Here is a 15,963-nt window from a genome sequence, read left to right on the forward strand (position 1 = left end):
TAGATAGATAGATAGATAGATAGATAGATAGATAGATAGATAGATAGATAGATAGATATGTCTTGGCTCTTTTTGCTCCTTTCTCTTCTATATTAATTTTAGAATTGCCAAGTTATATAACAAAACCTACTATACTTTTGTTTGGAATGACATTTAATCTATGGATCAATTGTAGAAGAAGATATCTAGAAACAAAACTAACTCAAAATTCAAAACATTTCACCTTTTATTTTTTCTTTTTCATAGAGATGGAGTCTCACTATGTTGCCTAAGCTGGTCTCAAACTCCTGGCCTCAAATAATCCTCCTACCTCATCCTCCCAAAGTGCTGGGATTATAGGTGTAAGCCACTGTGCCTGGCCCAAAACCTTTTTCTTAATGAAAATTATAAATCTTACAGAGTTTTTAATCCTGTCTTGAAAGACAATATTTTTTTAAAAAAAGAGATATACCTGATCTGTTTATAAGACTATTTTGACATGTGTTAGATTATCTCAAGCTGTCCCTCATGTCTTTCAGTCTCTCTTGCATATTCCCCGATACTACTTCCACTGCTTGTTGTATCATTTATTCAGTTCTCATCAACTTCAACAATTCTTTCTTCTATTGTGCCTAATCTGCTGTTCGATGTAATTTTAATAACATTATTTTTCATTTAATGAAGTGTCGCTTAGCTCTTTTCCTAATCCTCATGGCAATTTTTCACAGTATACAATTCCTAGGCATCTTTCGGATTCATATATATGTGTGTATACACACACACTCACACACACATACACACACACCCCGGTTTTATATTCCAGAATTATCATTCCAAAATCTGAGAACATGGAGAGTCTAATTCTGCTTACTTAGACTTCTGCTTGGTCTTATTGTCATAATGCCTTTTTTCTATCTTTTTCAGATGTATTCCTGTGATTTTACATTAATAACAGTTTATCTATGAAATGGAATCTTCTTTTTAAGGAGGTTTTCTTTAGAAAGAAACTGTGATTACTTCTGCAAACTATCCACTAAGCGCTACAAACCTGGGACTACATTAAAAGTAATTTACAGCTTAACATTATTTGGAACAAGAAGTACAGAATATTCAGGTCCCAAATCTCTTCTATATGATGGGGAGATTTGAATTCTCAGGACATATATACATATGTCCTCTGTGTTGTTCTCTCCTTCTGTGTAGAACATTTTTCACATCTCTATGATTTAAGAAGATGTTACTCTCCAGGGTTGGTTTTATATAGGCAACTCCTATAGGACGCTCAGCTACATGTGCCCTGGCTTTGTACCCTGTCCTCTGCACCATGTACCTATCAAACAAAAGAAGCTCAACATCTTCTATAACTACTTTATAGGTTGCTTACAGTTCTAGCTCCTATTTTCACTTGCCTTTTATGCTTTAGTCAATATTCATTCGATTCCTGAAAATATGTGTGCATGCGTGTGTGTGTATGTGTGTGGGTGTACCTATGTATTACCTATTTAAGACCATTTTTTCATCTTTGCAGTAAAATGTTTCTTCAGAATATCTAGTCTTCTTTCTTGACAGAGAGAAACTCATGGGTATAATTTAAATACATAGTCTCCATTATTATTTTGAGTGATTTTCAGAGTGGAGTCATCAAAATATTGATCATCTAAATATGCAAGTCAGATGAAAAATGCGTCAGCATTTAAAAATACGTTTTAATTTATGTTTTATCTCTTTTTCAATCTAAAATAGATCAAGAAATATTGACAGTTATAACAAAATGAACTACTATTATCTTCATAAAACAGTATCTTATGCTGTTACTCTACATTAACAAAAATCACATCTACATTAACAAGAAACCCTCTACTGAATACATATTTGAAAAGATATAACCACATAAGCTACTTCAAAAAAGATTAAGAAAAAATGTTAAATGCTTTTAAAAACTTATTCCTGAAGTAACTTTAATAAGCCATGATGCAAGATTATGCCGCTAATGAAATTTCATTAATTTGAGGTCCTTTCAAAATGTTTGGAGACTGACACTCTTGGTCAGTATTTAAAACCATTTTATACTAATGTCAACGAAAATGTATCGATACTTTCTTGCAGTATTATATTGGAACACAAATTAATAATCCAAAATTTTAATACTATTGCTTTAAAAGTTTTGCCTATAAACAACCCTGATCTACAGTCTTCAAGAGCTGTAAATTATGCAACATATTATTTAAAAAATAATATATCCTATAGTGATATTTGAATTTAGAATAGGTAATAATTTAATGTGAAACACTCCAATTAGTCTATGTTCAGAGAAGAAAAAAAAACAAAAACTGAATACAGACCATGAATTTCAATATTATTGTTTGACGCTTTTTATTTGATGGTGGTTGTTTATTTCTTTATGTATATTTACATCTATAGTAAGGTCACTTAAGCTGCAATACATTTTATTTTCCTTTGAATTTTTATATTGGAGTAAAATATTATATTTTTCTATTTAGGTGAAATTGAGACAAATCTACTTTTTACTATTGACAAAATATTAACTCAAAATAAGCTTATATTATCTTTTATATTTCCTATTATGTTATTTTGGCTTTTTGGCTATATGTTCCTAAAATTAAAATAAAATTCCAGGAAGATACAAGTAAATAAAATAAAACAGATAAATTAAGATGGGTGACATATAGTGTAATTTTTTACATACAAAGAAAAATCCCACACCACAGTTAATGCTATAAAAAGGACTGGCAAGTAAGATATTCAATAGACTTAAAATATGACTAGGAAAATATTTAAAGCAAAATATAAAAAAAGAAATAAACGGGAAAATAAATGTTTTCCCATCTTTAATAAACAGTGTGAAAAATGAGAAATGATTTCAAGTTCTAGTCCTCAAAAATATAAAAGAATTCCAAGTCTGGGTCCAAAAATATACAAAGCAACTTAGGTCATCTCATTTTGCCATATAAGCAAGGAAGTCTTCCGAGTTCTAATCAAAAGAAATTAGGAAACAACCAGAGGAATCTTTCACTAGCCAAATTTGTGTTAATGTCAGCATATTATATTCAACAAGCAATCAATCCAGCAGATATAAAATAAAATAAAATAAAATAAAATATGTATTATGTCTGATGCTAAGAAACCAAGACATTCTGAGAAACCAGCAAACAAAGGAAAATAATCAAACATACAGTTACGGGAACTGTACCTAAGTGGAAGAAACAGTTGGTACAAGTTTTACTTTCTAGAAGATCTACAGCTAAGAAATAAAGAAATAAGGATAAATCTAGAATATCATCACTTTCAAAACCTAATGAATAATGACTCTCAATAATGCTCAAAATATCATTAGGGAATATCAGATGGATAAGTTTTAAACACATGTGTTAGGCTCACAATACATGAAAGCTCAATTCTTAAGATTAAACTAGACACAATGTACCTCCTGATAAAAACAGTTGGAAGTACACAACATTATCTATGAAGAATATTGATTTAAAAATGTGAACCTAAATCTTATCAAGCCTCCGTATCTTGTATCTAGCTACTAGTCCACAGGAAATACAATTAATAACAAAACAAAAGGAAAAAAAGGAATTCAGCAAAATCTATAATGGGAGGGATCAATATAGAACAAAGCAGCCTACTTACTTCAAGGAATTCCTGGCAAGGGAGGTGGGAAATGAAAATTCATAGACTTGAAGATACTTCAGAAACACCAACTAATTGTAATTCTTGGAACTTATTTGAAACCTGATTAGAAGAGAACCATCATGAAAAGAATCTTTATGAAGCAAATATGGAAATTTGAACAGTGATTAGATATTTGATTTTATTAATGAAGTAATAGTAGCTTTTTAAGCCTGATAATAGTATTACAGATTTGCTTTTAAAAGTTCTTAATCTTTAGCAATGAATGTTCAAATATTTACAGATGAAATAATACAATGTTAGAGGTAAATATTTTAAGTTGTTGAATGGGAATAGACAGATGAATGAATAAGATTAGCCATTTGGTGATAATTATTGAAGGTGGGTAATGTGTACTTGGGCATTTATTATACTGTTCTTTATATTTTTAAATGTATGTTTAAAGTTTCCTGCAATCAAAATAACAAAAATATTTAATATGCAATATGATATAATCCCCATGAGAAATGTTTTCCCAAAAATAAAACTTTATGAATATGGAAAAAAGTACTAATATGAAATACTTTACATTTAATACTTAATTCATCATCTTTTTAACATCAAAAATTGGTATTGATAATTTGTTAATAGACTAAATTGTATTGGCATATATATGCCATCTTATTTATTGCTCAAAACAGTTAACGTATAGATATTTAATCAGCAGGTATTTAGTTTTTGAACATCCTTTAATTAGGTCAATACCTACCCTCAATTAGTCATTTAGGGGCCTATAAACTTTTGTGTAAATGAATTAACAGTTAATATTTTAGTCTTTGTGGCTATATATAACCATTGAGCTCTACCAATGTAGTCCAAAAGCAGCCATAGATTATATGCAAATGACCAGAGGCATGGGTAGGTTCCAACAAAACTTTATTTACAAACCTCAAGCAGGGGGTTGCATTTGTCAATGTGCTCTACTTTGCTAACACTTGAAAATAATTAGTTTAAATTAGTATTGTACTGACAGAATAATAGAAAACAGATTAAGAGAGAAAGCTCAGAAGTATATTTTGGTATATATAAAAGTAAAGTAAGTGACAGGGATCATATTTCAATTTAGTGAGAAAAGGATGATGAGTTTCATCATTTACTAATGCCAACATACCTAACAGCCATACAGACGAAATCTAATTTAAATCATTTCATCACATTATTTGTAAAAATATATAAAGAATGATTAAACATGCAAAATAAAGCAATATACAATCTTAGAAACATGATATTTTCACATTCATTCAATGACTTGGGAAGAATCCTTAACCAGTACAGAAAACTTAGAGGAAAAAGACAGATTTGACAGTAGCAGGTAGTACCCAAAATTTAATAAATAAAACAAATAATCTCATAGTAATGTAGGAAATGGAAAAGCATGGAAGAGAATGCCTCTGACCTTCTAATGTATATTCTTGCCTTCCATCTTAGTAAGATAAAATTGCATTTAAGGCAGGCCTTCTTCCAACAATGTAAAACACTATACTTCACAAACTTTATTGTAATTATTTGTGACAGTACCTACCTTCCAGTCAATACTATACAGGCAGGCAGAACAAATTTCTGCATTTAAGGAAGATTTATTTTAAAGGGAGGGAGCAAGTGCACTTCCTTCTCCTCCTCCTGTCTCCAGATGCCGGGGATGTAAATTTAATGGTTAAAGTTCCAGCCCATTTTCATGGATCAAGTAGAAGATACTAAGCACAACAGAACACAGACTGGACCCAGGACCCAGGTTATATTAGAAAGCCACCAATATATGCACTGCTAACCTCTAGATCTCTTTTATAACAGAAACTTACTTTCTATATGGCTTTACATACTATTATTTAGAGTGTTTTGCTTAATGCAACTAAATCTAGCTCTACTTAACAAAAGTAAAAAAAAAAAATCATATGAAAGCAAAACAAAAGCCCACAAACACATAAAAAGGAGCTCAATATAAAATTAAAACAACACTAATGTTTTAAATGATATCCATCAGACAGACTGGTATAAATTTAAATGACTGATAATAACTACAGATGGCCTGGATGAGAAGAAATACATATGAATAAAGGAATGTGGATTTTGATAAGCTTTTTAAAAGTCAAACTGACAATATAAACAGAATCTTTGACTCAATAAGCCCTCTCCTGGGAATCTATTCCATTGAAGAATAAAAAATAAAAAAATAAAAATAAATAAAAATTTAGGGTAAAGTATAGGAATAGCCGCGCATGGTGGCTCACACCTGTAATCCCAGCACTTTGGGAGGTCACGAGGTTGGCAGATCACCTAAGGTCGGGAGTTTGAGACCAGCCTAGCCAACATGGAGAGACCCCGTCTCTACCAAAAATACAAAAGTACAGGTGTGGTAGCACATGCCCATAATCCCAGCTACTCAGGAGGCTGAGGCAGCATGATCATTTGAACCCGGGAGGTGCAGGTTGAGGTGAGCCAAGATCATGCCATTGCACTCTAGGCTGGGCAACAAGTGCAAAACTGTCTCAAAAAAAAAAAAGAAAAGAAAAGAAAAAGTACCAGAACTTCATTGTAGCATGTTTGTAGTAGTAAAAATAAACAAACAGCACAAGCGATATCAATGTACATATGGTTGAATCAATTATTACCAGATTTATTATGATGGGATAAAAAGGAAGAAATTGGAGGCACAGTAGTCAAGTTGAAAGGATTTCCACAAGGTATGCTTAATGATTAATGTGTATACGATGAACACAAGTTTACAAAAGCAAACAGTGATAACATATGTGTAAGTGAGGGGTATGGGTGTGTTTGAGGGATATGAAACACATTAGTATTGCAGAGAAAAGAAAAATGGATATTTTATAAACTATATAAAGCTCATTTACTATAAATGTGTAAATCCTATATATAAAATACCATGTAAATGACATATGAGCATAATGAGACAAATGGAACCATACACATATTCCTAGATTACCTTGGATAGGGATAGAGTACGATATGGATAAAGAATAGAAGATCTGGACAAAGAAGAAAAAGAAAAGAAAAGTGTATTACCCTATCATAAAACAGTCTACAATGTCTTATGTGATCCTATCATTTTTATGTCTGTCTGTGTACACGCTCATGTGTATGTGCATATGACATAAAAGTAATCACCAAAATATTAATGGCACTTCACAATAATTGCTGACAATATTTTATAATGCAAAGTAATATGTATTATTTCATATATGATTCATAATTTCAAATTGTAATATTATCATCTCAAAACAATTCAAAAATTACCTTAGTCACCTCAAGAATTTTCACAATGTAAAATAAGGTACTTGGAGAAATGGCAGTTGTGATTACATTAGTATTTATGTCATTTTAGTATCTTTGTAGTCTCTAAGAAAGCAACTGAGGCCATAGCACTGCACAGAGTAGTGTGTTACACTGTTTAGTTTTGGATTTTTTTTTTTTTTTTGCATTTTCACCAAATAGATTTTGATGCTCATTTGCAATTGTATTAGTTAATTTATATGAAAAAATGTTACTCTCTCCTTTTGAAAAATGGTACATTCTGGTATTTAAGTGCTTCTAGAAACAAACAAGTGAACCAGTCAAAACACATAATAACTTATCCTTATAATTAATGAGAGTGACACAGCTGACTAGCCTACATACATCACATCATTAAACTGTATCTCATATTTATCTTTTATTCTTTAAGAGCATTTGGAAGATGAGCAGGTAGAATTCAGAAACCTAATTGCTTACAATAAGCTTATTTCTCCAGAGATGTATAATATATTCCAGCTAACATAATAGGTTTTTTATTTATTTCCTCTCCCAAAATATTTTTAAAAGACACTTATTTCCTGTTGTATACAAACTAAGGAATGATAATAGGAAAGTGGTATGATCCTTCACTTTCAAAAAAACACGAATCTAAGAAACACCTCTGCAACTAGTACAATAAGTGATAATATATTTTGACACATGGATAGGAAAAATAATGTTAAGCATAAAAATAAGTCTATCCAGGTGTGGTGGGATGCATCTGTAGTTCCACCTGCTTGGGAGGCTGAGGCAGGAGGATGGCTTGGGTTCAGGAGTTCAAGACTTTGGTATACTATGATTATGCCTGTGAATAGCCAATGTGCTCCAGTTTGGGCAATGGAGAGAGATCCCATATCTCACAGACACACACACACACACACACACACACAGAGAGAGAGAGAGAGAGAGAGAGAGAGAAGTATAACAATAAGCCTAGAAAATAGAGGTGAAACCACATGTTCTCACTCATAGGTGGGAATTGAACAATGAGATCACTTGGACTCTGGAAAGGGAACAGCACACCCTGGGGCCTATTGTGGGGAGGGGAGAGGGGGGAAGGATAGCATTGGGAGTTATACCTGATGTAAATGATGAGTTGGTGGGTGCTAACGAGTTGATCGGTGCAGCACACCAACATGGCACATGTATGCATATGTAACAAACCTGCACGTCGTGAACTTGTGCCCTAGAGCTTAAAGTATAATTAAAAAAAAAAGAAAAAGAAAAAAGAAAATGGAGGTGAAATTCTCACTGAAAGCGAGGTACAAGCAATACAAGGCCAGAAGTAAAGTAATGAGATGATGAGACAATGCCAGGGGAAAGAGAGAAAGGGAAATCACGTGGCTACTCTGGAAGTAATAAATACTTCCCCAACTACAGCTCTGGCTGCTGATGTCTAAAGATGGTCTCCATATTACTGAAATATATTTGGAGATAAAAAAGCATTAATTTAAATTCAAATAAGTGCAATCCAGTAGACACTGGTAAAGGTCTATTTTGACCACTGTTAGTCCACACACCTCTTTTAAAAACATTATTGTCCTTCAGCCTCTTTCTGTAGAGATACGATCTCCTTGAGTTTAGAATATAGAAGGTCATATTAACACGGTAAAAAATTCTGGGATAAATAATGGAGCTACCTAGATTGGAGTGATAAGCAAGTCAGACACAGAGATTTGAAGATTTTCTCCATCCTTATGGTCTACTTGACATTGTTAAATATGAGCATTAAGTCTCATTAAAATAAGATACGTGAAAGTCAAAGTCCCCAAAGAAAACAAATCTACACTATCAAGGTGTGATACAAAATTGTTACAATAATGCTGATAAAATAATTACATTTATTGTACCACCTGACACTATCATCTTTGGAGGAAAATGTGCTGATTTTCAAAGGGTTACTGTGAAATGATCATCAAATCTGGGGCCTTTACTCTGAGAAATGTTCACATTATTGTAAGCAATTATTTATAAATAGTTATTCTCCCAAAAGAGAGATAACAAGGAGCAAAAACTGATGTGTGTGGCAGCCTTTTTAAAATAAACACTTTTGCTGGGGGAGGAGGCGGGGAACCACTATCTTACCTGTCATTGCTCTGAAGGTCATTCTGTTTAATTGAATAAGTTTAAAAGGAAAACTGAGAAAACTGATTAAATAGGCAGAATGGAATAATTAATGCAGGTTTTTACAAGCTGACAAAATGTTTTCACTTCATGGGTCTTGATTTTCTCAGGAAAAATAAAAGGAAAAAGTCCAATGCTTGTTTATAAACACGTTCTCTTCCAAGAAAAAAGCTATTTTTCAAGAAACCATTAATTTTACTAAATCTGTCCTTATAACATATGCACATGGTATGTAAATTAGAACCCATCATCAAATATTACTATATTTAAAGGGCTGGAAGAAATTAACTGAAGAATTAAATTAATTAAATTGGTTAATTTCTAATTAACTAAATGACGATATTCCATTTGTAGATAAATATAGACATTATTATCGGACTCTGATAGCTACACAGCAGTCTTAAAATATTCCTAGTTTATAAAATCTGAATTTTTATTTTTTTCCTCTTTCGTTTTTACCAGGAGACCAAAAGGATCTTTTAATAATTGTCACACATTCGAATTTGAAAGTGATAAAGGGGTGCCATGGTTTAAAAAGATACAGGCAAAAATACACTTTGAACTATTTTAGCCTCAGGAGGGAGTTTAGTACTGCTTCACCAAGTTCTTTCTCTCTCTCAACTGAGACACAGAAAATATATATTGTTTAAGTAGTCGTGTATAGCCATATCTCCAGAAAGTATTGTAGAAATTAGTGTGATTATGCTTATAAAACATATTGATTCTGGGTTTAGTGGCTCATGTCTATAGTCCCAGAGCTTTGAGAGGCCCAAGCAGGAGAATGGCTCTAGGTCAGGTGTTCAAGATCAGTCTGTACAACACAACAAAACCCCATCTCAAAAAAATAAAAATTAAAAATTAGCTGGCGCAGTGGCATGCTTTTGTAGACCCAGCTATCTGGGAGGTTGAGGCAGGAGAATCCCTGGAGCCCAGGAGTTTGAGAGTGTAATGAGCTATGATTGTGCCACTGCCCTATACCCTGGGTGAAAGAGCGAGACCCTGTCTCTAAAAAACAAACAAACAAAACCTTCACCACCACCAAGAAGAAGAATCACATTGGGCCCTTGAATAGAAGCTGCTTTCGTTACAACCAGAATTATAGAAAGCATACAATGTACTGTGCCAGTGGCTTCCTATTGATTCAGTTTAGAAGTGTGAACTGTATTTCACTTCAGCATCCTTGTATGTCACTTCATGGATTCCCTGCATGTGTCACCTTGAGCAAGCTACTTAACTTCTCTCAGTCTTGGTGCCTTCATTTGTAACACAGACAAAACCTCACTTTATCTAGGCCTCACTAACTTGTATTTACAGATGGAGTCATGCTAATAACAATCAGCAGGATTTTATTTAAATTCTTTCTCATTTGCTCACATTGGGTATGTATTCATCTACCTAATCAGTACAGGATAGTCAGAATAAATCCTATGCTTAGTCCTGGGCAAGTCTCCTATTTCTAATATTGCCACTGCTCCATGAGGTTCTGCTCCACCTAAATGCTTAGCCAAAGCACTACCTATCAGTGCTCCTCATGCTAGGATGGGGAGCTTGTTAAAATGCAGATTCCGAATAATAAATCAGGGGTTGGGCTTGAGGTTCTGCTTTTCTGAAAGGCTTTTAGGAGATGCTAATGCTGTTTATCCATAGGCCAAGTTTAAAAGGTCACAACTTTCAGAGTAGTGCTAATCTCCACTTTTCCCTTTGATATCCATGATGCTGTTACCATCACCCCAGCCTTCTCAACAATGAATCCTCTTGGTGATCTGTGTCAAATGAGATGGCAGAGTTTCTCTGCCTATCACATTCTGCATTTCCCTGTGTATTACAGCATTTATCGAAGCAGCCTTTTTCTCTGCCCATAAAGCACACCTATATTCATGCAGGTAGGGTAGGGACAGGGACAGGTTTTTACCTATCAAATCAGAAATGTCCACTTACCAATTAATGCTTTGTGATGAACCCACTTCAGCCCGGCATCTTCTTTGTTTAAAGAGGTATTCTGTCCCAAGAGAGTCTGTACCAGACAAATTATCTTTTATAACATCTGCCCAATAAGTTCACTATATATTTTTGGTCTGAGCTCTAGCAGTAAAAAAATTGACAGTTTAAATACAAGCTTAGGTCCCCAATGTTATAATAATAATTACTTTCAAGAGTTATTATGAGGATTAAAAAATAATGTATGTACAGCATGTGGTTCATATTATGAGCTGAGTAAGTGTTACGTATTCTGATGGTCCATCAATACTTAGTGAACACTTGGAGTGATAAATGCTTCATAAAACAACATTCCCTTTAGCAGACTTATAGTTCTACAAAAGCATCTAACTGATCAACACATTCTAAATTTTTAAAACGTGTGTTTATTCATGTATTCTGCAAATATATAATGAGTACTAACTCACTCAGATATGTTATCAAGAAATAAAAGATGAAAACCCCTGTCCTTACAGAGCTAACATTTTGGAGGGAGCATTAGAGTCAAACATTCATTTATCTTTCTATTTGGTATTAGCTACGAACAAAGTTTTCTTACTTAATAAGCTCTTGGTACATATGCCTACACCACTATGTTCAAAATCATTATCACTACAGCCATCATCTTTACTATTACCAAGAACAAGGGAGGTCAACTATCTTGTATTCTAGTCTCAACCATTATCTAAGAGATAAGTGTTTCTGGACAAGAAATTTCCTCTCTTGGTTATGATCTTCCTCGTCTCTAAGTTATAGTATCGCACAATTTTAGTTCTAAGTTTCTTCCCAAACCTATTACTCTATGATTTTATGATTATATCCCTCTTTTCAAATCCTCAAAGCTAGGATCCATTTTCTCCCTACTCAACAAGTTCAAAAACTTGTTTGCATGTTTTTATCTTTTCTTTTCTTTTTTCTTTTTCTCTTTTCTTTTCTGTCTCACACTTGCAGACATCTATACTACCCCTAATAATACACTGTGAAACCCCATATCATCCTGTTTTTAAAAAAGGAAAAAATTTCTCTCCTTCATGCTATTGATGATCAAATTCACTCTCTATCACTCATTTACACTTCATATAACCATGCCTTGTAACTTGTCATCATATGGCATTTCAAACCCAACATTTCAGACAGTTTTTTGCCCCCAGATCTCACAAAGTCATTCATATTTTCCTCTTTACATTCATCAAAAACTTCAAACTAAAGTCATTTCTAATTGACTGAACTCTTTTGTTACTTTCTAGCTACCTGTGCTTCTCCTAATAGTAATGTCCGCTATTGTCATGTAACCCTTACTGCCCCTCCATAATTACGTCCTTTGCTACTATAGTGATCACAAGTCCCCCACTGCACAAAATCATCTACTTCTCCATTACCTGCCCTGGGCTGCAGCACAACACTACGTACCTTGCCCACCACAAATTCATGTTTCTAGTGGCAAACAGGATCTTCATGTTGCTTTAAAAGCTCTTTAGTAATGTTTTACTGATCATTTTTTCCTGAGCTGTAAATCTTCATTTATTTTTCTCATTCTTAGCAGATATCCCCTCCTCCTATTCTCTCAAGATGGAAGAGCCCTCTGACACACTTGCCTCAACCAGTGTTAGTTGTTTATCCTTGAAACAGAAAAAAGGGTCTTTTTCTCCCTGCACGCTTTACTTTCAACTCTAATGTTCTTATTGTATTTCTTTCAGTGCTCTCTGAATACCTAAACTTTCAAATTTTCTGTTGATGATATCTCCACGTAAAGTGAATGTCAGTTCCTGATTGGTGTCTGGTGTTGACTCAATAACCCTATTTCCTGTAACAACCTCTTCCATGGCGTATTAGTGTCACATAAACAGATGAGTAAATGCATTTGTGAAGCATGTGGAGTTTTATATTGACTATGACCAAAGACAGCTGCAGATAAAACAGTCCTGCTGAACTTCTAAGTTCCTAAGCTAATAAGTTCTATTAATGTTTTTAGAGAGGAATCAAATTCTTCTTCAAGTAGTCTTATCTTTATGAACTTCAGGAATTCCTCCCCCAAAACTCCTTCCACATAATCTTTTAACATGTTGTTATAGCTCTCACTGAAGTTTATCTCATTTTCATTTGAATTTGATAAGTTGTGCCTTATCTTGAAAAGATGCAGTTACTAAGGCAACTAAGAAAGATGCAGGAGCAGCAAGACCTTTGCACTACTTTTAGTGATAACTGGGTTCCAGCTCCTTGCTGCAGTAAGTGTGAACCCACAGAAAAAGCATTTCATCACCTAGAATCTTATTTAAAAAGTAGAATTTCATAACCTACCCCAGAGACAAACAAGGTAAGAATATTCATTTTAATAAAAATCTCCAGGTGATTCATCTGTACGTTAATGTTTGAGAAGCACTGATCAAGTACTTCTCACTCTTGTAGTGGTAAAAATGAAAAAAAAAATTCTACAAGTCTGTCATGTACTTTGCCTGTTTTGTCTTTTCCCAAATTCATCTCAACTTACACTCTCATAAATTTATTGGCTTATCTATTTTTATTTCTGCGAACCAGTTTTGATTGCTTTTCTGTTTCTGATATAATTAAATTTTCTGATCACTACTGCTTACTCAATTTCTGAACAGTTATCGTCAGCACATTTTCTTACCATTCACAAATTAATCCTATACCAATGATTACCACCCATTATTATATTTTGCTAAGTGTCTCCTAAATTACAATCCATAGACAGAAAAATCACAAATAATTGCTAAATACAATTTTGAAATATACAAAAATAAAATTGATTTATAGGGAACAAATGAATATCTCTCAAATAAAGAACAAAGACTAGAATCCAGTCTCTAAAAATCCTCACGATTTCTTATTAACTGTCTAGTTTTGCTTTATTCTCTTCCATGTGCCTACAGCACTGGATCTCAACCTTGGCTGCACAAGAGAAACACCTGGGGAGCTTTAAACATACAGACGCCTGAGTGCCAAACCCACAGGCTCCAATTTAGTCTAGGGTATGGCCCAGGCAATGGGATTTCTAAAGGCTCCCCAGATTATACTAATATGCAAATAAGGTAGAGAACCACTGTTCCATACACTGCTCAAAATTAATGTGTAAAAAACATCATTTGGCAATTATTTAATGTAAAATCTGCTATAGTATGCCTGGAGCAGTGCCTAAATTTTCACATTTAAAACAAGCTCCTAGAGAAAGTGAATGCTGCTTGTTCTAGGACCACACTTCAGTGAAAAGAAGGCTTTATCGTATTTGATAATATAAATCATCTAGTCCGGGAGGAAGGATTTCTGAATGCAAAATATCCAGGTTCTCCTGTAATCTTTGATTCCTTCCCTATATTTTTATAGGATTTTGTTGCTTTACACATTTCTTAAATTTGTCCAGCATCTAAGTGTAAATCTATAACCCTTCCCTTTTTAAAATAAAATGTTTACAACTATCCCCTTCACATGCAGGATTCTGTTCATTTTTCCCCCAGTCTCTATAATTTTCTAGGATAACAACATCTCAAACGTATTAATTCTGACAATCTCCTAACTGATTTCTCTACCTCATCCCTTGCCTTCATTGGTGACATAGCCTACTTCTTCTACAACTCTCATCATATTTTTTAATTTCTAAAAATATTTTAATAATTCACTATATCTATGATATAAAATAAAATTGGATAAATACATTATCAACTACATAAAATGTATACACACCATTATTTCATTTAAATAGAAAGACATTCTTTTAAAGACTAGCATATGCTATTTGTAATAGTTATACCTTAAGTAGGAGTACATAGGACTGTTGAAAATAAATAGATGGAAACAAGAAACAACAGCAGTGAAGCTATATTCATATCAGAGTTAATACAGTTAAATACAAAAACTCTCAATAAAAAGGTAAACTTAATATGGGCGAGTCAATCCACATGAAATATATTAAAATTAACAAAATATCTGTTTTAAATAAGAGTCTCAAAATATTTAATCAAAAATTGACAGAACTCAAAGAAATGGACAAATTCATGATTATGATGGCATATTTTAACACATCTAACGGTAATTATAAAGTACTGAAACAAAATTATTAAACTAACTTCCACTTCTGATTTGAATAATTTTAAGATTATTGATTTGTAAAGCAAACATAGTAACCATGTATTATTTTGAAACAAAAGAAAGTAATTTAAAAATTAAAAAGCAAAATTTAATTTCTTGAAAATATTAATACAACTGATAAAACTCAAGCAAGGATAGAAAAATCTTCCTGCAAATAAAATTCTATCCCAGATGGCTTCATATGTGAATTTATCAAACCTATCTATAAGAAAGAAATAATGATATCTATAAAATTACATTAAAAATACTAAATAAAAATATACTTAACAAGTTTTAGGAGGTTATTGTTTGGACGAACCGAGACAGGATGGCGCACTTCCGGGTTCTTCTTCACCAACTTTTCCCGCGCGCGAAAATGCAGCCAGCGCCCAGGGAGAGGGCAGACCAACTGGGCATGCGCCAGGTGACGTCAATCCGAAGAGACCAAGATTTACCTGGTCGCACCTACCGAACGCCCCCACACGCCCGTGCCCCGCCTATTGCCCTCCCACTCCTAGAAAAGCCGCTCTGGATGGACACCGCGAGGTTGCCCAGCCCCGGCTCCTGTCGGGATGTCGGGACTGTATCAGGAACCCCACCCAGAGCCCCGCTGGGGGACTCTGTCAGCCTACTTTGCCGGAGGCGGACAGACCTCTCCCTACCCACCTTCATTCCCCTGAAGCTAGGTGACCAAAAATAAATTTGCAGTTTTGCTCCTAGCCTTGCCTACCGGCTGGTTCTTTTGTGCCCGCTCTGGTGGTCTTAGAAAAACAAATCAGTTATCATAACTCTCATACCAAAACCTAATAAGAATACTAC

General features: G+C 33.8%; 1 protein-coding gene across 6 annotated transcripts in view; it reads right to left on the reverse strand.

Moving 5' to 3' along the window:
- The window catches only part of LRFN5 (leucine rich repeat and fibronectin type III domain containing 5), a 281,483-nt gene that overhangs the window by 186,453 nt on the left and 79,067 nt on the right, over window positions 1–15,963 (reverse strand). The window contains exon 1 of one of the 6 annotated variants that reach the window (XM_023222647.1): window positions 11,023–13,147. The exons of the other annotated variants lie outside the window; for them this stretch is intronic. The gene's annotated coding sequence lies outside the window, so the exon portion shown is untranslated. Of the gene's footprint in view, window positions 1–11,022; window positions 13,148–15,963 lie in introns of those variants that run through there. 6 annotated transcript variants of the gene reach the window in all.

Source organism: Piliocolobus tephrosceles, chromosome 6, assembly GCF_002776525.5.
Source record: "Piliocolobus tephrosceles isolate RC106 chromosome 6, ASM277652v3, whole genome shotgun sequence".
Classification (NCBI taxonomy): Eukaryota; Metazoa; Chordata; class Mammalia; order Primates; family Cercopithecidae; genus Piliocolobus; species Piliocolobus tephrosceles.